The following is a 5,161-nucleotide window of genomic DNA, read 5'->3' as shown; positions in this document are numbered from 1 at the left end:
AAGACATTCAATTAAAGACATTGGGAAGCTCATAGATTACCAGAGAGGGCAGAGTGGCAGCTTATGGAGCCAAAAGCCGGGAACAATCCCCAGCCACACCATGAGGGCCTCTCTGGGCAGAAAAACCCTGTACCTGAGGCTTAGAATCTCTAAAGGTCAGAACCAGGCTCCAGGAACATCCCTCACAACCTTCCCCAAAGAACCAGAGGCTTTTTTGTTTTTTTAAATTTTACTGAAGTATAGTTGATTTAAAATGTTGTGTTAGGGGACTTCCCTGATGGTCCAGTGGTTAAGACTTCGCCTTCCAATGCAAGGGGTGCGGGTTTGATCCCTGGTCAGGGAGCTAAGATCCCACATGGCTCGCAGCCAAAAAATCAAAACATAAAATAGAAGCAATATTGTAACAAATTCAATAAAGAGTTTAAAAATGGTCCACATCAGGGCTTCCCTGGTGGCGCAGTGGTTGAGAGTCTGCCTGCCGATGCAGGGGACACGGGTTCGTGCCCCGGTCTGGGAAGATCCCACATGCCGCAGAGCGGCTGGGCCCGTGAGCCATGGCTGCTGAGCCTGCGCGTCCGGAGCCTGTGCTCTGTAACGGGAGAGGCCACAACGGGAAGAGGCCTGTGTACCGCACACACACACAAAAAAATGGTCCACATCAAAAAAATCTTAAAAAAATAAATAATATGTTGTGTTAGTTTTTGCTGTACAGCAAAGTGAATCAGTTATACACATACATATATCCACTCTTTTTTTAGATTCTTTTCCCAGAGGCTACCAGGTGACTGCTTTCCACTTTTGTGGCCACCTCTTGTGGCTCTCTCTTTCTCTCCTTTTTTAAACAACAAAACCCAACATTTATTGAGCACGTATTATCTCCCAGATATGGTTATCTTCTTCATTTAATTCTCATAACCACTGCCTGAAGTAGATATTATTATTATTCCAGTTATATAGATGAGGAAACTGAGGGTCAGCAAGATGAAGCAACGTACGCAAGGTCAAGCGGTTTTTAAGTGGCACCAGGCTTTATATTCAAGTCTGTCTTATGTACTTCAAACCCTGTATCCCTACCTGACATCATCTTACATATCTTTTGGTAACAGCTTTGAGATATAATTTGCACACCATATAATCCACCTATTTAAAGAGTACAATTCAAAACGAACACAACATTGTCAATTAACTATACTTCGATTTAAAAAAAGTATAATTCAATGGATTTTAATATAGTCACACAGTTGCGAAGCCATCACCACAATCAATTTTAGAACATGTTCATCACCTCCAAGAGAAATCCTATATGCTTTAGCAGTCACTCCCCTTTTCCTCTCAATCCCCGCACCCCACCCCAGCCCTAGGCAACTGTTAATCTACTTTCTGTCTCTATGGATTTGCCTATTCTAGACATTTCATACAAATAGAATCATAGAGTATGTGGTCTTCTGTGCCTGGCTTCTTTCACTTAGTATAATGTTTTCAAGGTTCATCCATATTGTAGCACGGATCAGTACTTTCTTTTTATGCCTGATAATATTCCATTGTATGGATATACCACATTTTGTTTATCCATTCATCAGTTGGTGGACTTCCGGGTTGTTTCCACTCTTTGCCTATTATGTATAGTGCTGCTATGAACATTTATGTACAAGCTTTTGTGTGGGTATACGTTTTCATTTCTCTTGGCTATTGTGGCTCACTTTTGAACTCAAACTTATGCAGATGCATCTGATTGGTGGAGCCCAGGTCACGTGTCTACAGAAATACCATCTAGGACAAAGGGAGTCTGGGAGTGTGAGTTTTTTGGCTTCTATCTGAGGAAGTCTGAGTCTTGTAATGTGGTAAATTACCAAAATGTGGGAGGATATTGTTGTAAGTTTTAAACATCCTGCTTCTTGTTTCCACATTCACTCTTTTTGCCTGCTTTTTTTTTTTTTTTGGCCACAGTTTGTGTGATCCTAGTTCCCAGAGCAGGGATTGAACTCAGGCCCTCGGCAGTGAGATCATGGAGTCCTAACTAGTGGACAGCCAGGATATTCCCTTGCCTGCTCTTTGATAATAAATAGAAGCTAGACCTTTTATGAATTTTTCCTTGGCCTGTCAGGAAGGTGTTCAGCCAGGCCAGTAGAGGGCGCCAGAGGTTACACCGTAGGAGAAAGAGGCTTTCTGTGGTGGCTTGTTGGCCACTGCTTGGTCCTGTGTGGTTTCTCCTGGCCACATTACAGCAGGGTACATTTTTCTCTTCTTCGGTGTCCTTTCTCTCTTGACCTGAGTGGCAGTAGGGTATCTGGCAGCCTCAGGCAGCATGGGCTGTGTCCTGATGGGTCACTGATTTCACCCCCTTTCCTCAGCCCTGTGAAAATTAATAAAGGGGAAACCTCCCTAAAAAGCAGTCAGGAGGTACATACTTTGCATGTTGGGCAGGAAGTGACCCTAGTTTGCTACTACCAGCAGGAGGAAGAAAAATTTTCTACTTGCCTGGCAACAGCTGAGCCAATGAGAGTCTCTCACAACTCAGCCAAGGAAAAGCCACTATACTTCAAACTCTCAGTTTCCTCTAATGGGCTTTTTGTTTATAACAGCCCCTCCCAACTTTCCCTCTCCTCTATAAAAGAGTTCCCTCTCCTTTGCCTTAGGGGACTTGCATGTGGTTCACCATAGCTGTCTGTCCTGAATTGCAATTCTTTGTTGCTTCTGAATAAATGCATTTTGTTGGTAAAATAACTGGCTGTTTTATTATTTTAGGTTAATAGCCCCAAGCATGTGCATGCTGGGGAATGAGGTGGGATGGGGCTGGGGACATGGGGCTGGCTGTCTAATGAGCTGATGATCCAATTCTCGTCCCATGCACCTGACCTGGATCTGCCTTGGCCAAGCCACACAGAGAAGTACACAAGACCCCTGAAGTTGATGTCCTTTTTTAGAACCCAGTTCCCATAGCACCCTTCAGCCCACCCAACTCCCTCTGTGAACCCACCCACTAAAAGCCTTTGCTTGCCTGCACCCACAGCATTGTTTCTGCTTACCTGATGACTGGTGACCACCTCTGGCCCCTGTGACTCAGGGAACTTTCCCACCATCCAGTGGTAGAGGTCGGAAACCCCCTTCCAAGTTTGTCCTTCCTTGGGTATTCCTCCTTGGACCTAGGGTACCCTTTAGCGTTCTCTTTTATCTTTATAGTCACTCTCCTACCATTGCTTAATAATTCTTTATACTAAATAAATAATTATAGAGAATATTAAATATATTAATATCTTAATATTTCCTTATATGAAACTTCTACTGCTTAACTTACTGGGTGGTCTCTTTCTTCTCTTAGGACCCAGACTGATACAGCAATCAATACATGTTGGACAGAAAAAATTACTTCTGTCCTCTATACTGCCTCAGGGCCTTTGCACTTGCAGTTCCTGCTATCTAAAATGCTTTTCCCCCAGATGTTTGCATGACTTACTTCTTCACTTCATCCTCTGCTCAAATGTCATCCTGTTTAAATGAGTGCTTCCACCATTCTATCCCTTTTTCCCGCTTTATCTTTTCTGTATAACACTCTTCATTACTTGCCATTATATATTTATTTGTGTGTCTGTTTGTTTTCTCCCTGCCCACCACTAGAATGCAAGCTCTATGAGGGCAGGGACTCTGTTCGTCTTGGTCCATGTTGAATCCTCAGAACCTAAAACCACATCCGGCATTTAAAATCATAAGTTCAAATTTAATTTCAACAGAGATTAGTAGCTACTTTTTCTACTTTCATGTAGATTTTTAAAACTTTTTTTAAAAACCATTTTATCAAGTGTATCAGTCAGGGTTCTACTAGAGAAACAGAATCAGTAGAATATCTATCTATCTATCTATCTATCTATCTATCTATCTATCTATCTACCTACCTACCTACCTACCTATATATCTAGAGATTGATGCATTACAAGTAATTGGCCTATGCAGGAGGTGATGGGTTAATATTTATCTATTTCATAGGGTTGTGAGGATTAAATAAATTAATGCATGCAAAATACTTAAATCAATGCCTGGCATGTAGGTAGCACTCAATAAATAGTGCCATCATTAACACTTTCCCCATCAGCGCAGGCTGGACTGTTGATGTTCCTGAGGGCTCTTGTGTCAGTTGTGAATTATATTTGACTGTTAGAACAGAGACCACCTATGCAAGATAGAGATTTATTTCTCTCCCATGTAAAATACTAGCCCTACATCCAGAGGTAGGGTTGGTATTTCAGTTCTACGTCAGGAATCCAGGCTCCTTTCAGCCTCCTGCTCTGCCAGTCTCAGCACATGGATTCCATTCTTAAGATCGTTTCTTCAAAGAATGAAGTGATCTCTAGAAACGGACTACGATTTCTCACCCATGGGCCAGAAAAGGTGCTCAGGTGTCTCACTTGGCAAATTTTAGCTGACAGAGGTTTACACGGTGGTGGCGGGATGGTGTAGGACACAAGGAAATAATCTGTTTTCTCAGCTTTTTTTTTTAAATTTATTTTTTGTTGAGGTAAAGTTGAATTACAATGTCATGTTGATTACTGCTGTACAGCAAGGTAACTCAGTTATACATTAAAAAAACAAGCAAACAAAAAAGGGATCTTTGCTTGGTTCACTGTGGCTGCTGGAGCCCAAGCCATATTCAAAGCAGAAATTCCATGGAAGGAGGAAAGGGCATAAAGGGCAGCTGCCTATTCCCTTTAAGAAACTTTCCTGGAATCCCCACCCAATGACTTGAGTTTTTTTGTTTTAGCAAGGGAAGCTGGTAAACATCTTTTGGCCTGGTCCATTGCCATCTGCAATTAAATCAGGGTTCTGTTACTGAAAAAGTGGAGAATGGATATAGCCCAGGCCAGCAACAGTCTTTGCCCGGCACCTATAGCCAGATGGTGAGCGTGCTGCTGTGGAGAATAACAGCAATGTCAGGTTGAGAAGCATTTTCCACTATACTGTTAACGTTCTGTGAGAGCAAGGATTTTTTTTTTTAACATCTTTATTGGAGTATAATTGCTTTACAATGTTGTGTTAGTTTCTGCTGTATAACAAGGTGAATCAGCTATACGTATACATATATCCCCATATCCCCTCCCTCTTGCGTCTCCCTCCCACGCTCCTTATCCCACCCCTCTAGGTGGGCACAAAGCACCGAGCTGATCTCCCT

The sequence above is a fragment of the Monodon monoceros genome, unplaced genomic scaffold, assembly GCF_005190385.1.
Source record: "Monodon monoceros isolate NGI ecotype Baffin Bay Population unplaced genomic scaffold, NGI_Narwhal_1 Super_Scaffold_10, whole genome shotgun sequence".
Lineage (NCBI taxonomy): Eukaryota > Metazoa > Chordata > Mammalia > Artiodactyla > Monodontidae > Monodon > Monodon monoceros.
The sequence above is the reverse complement of the archived record's forward strand: the minus strand, read 5'-3'. Positions refer to the sequence as shown.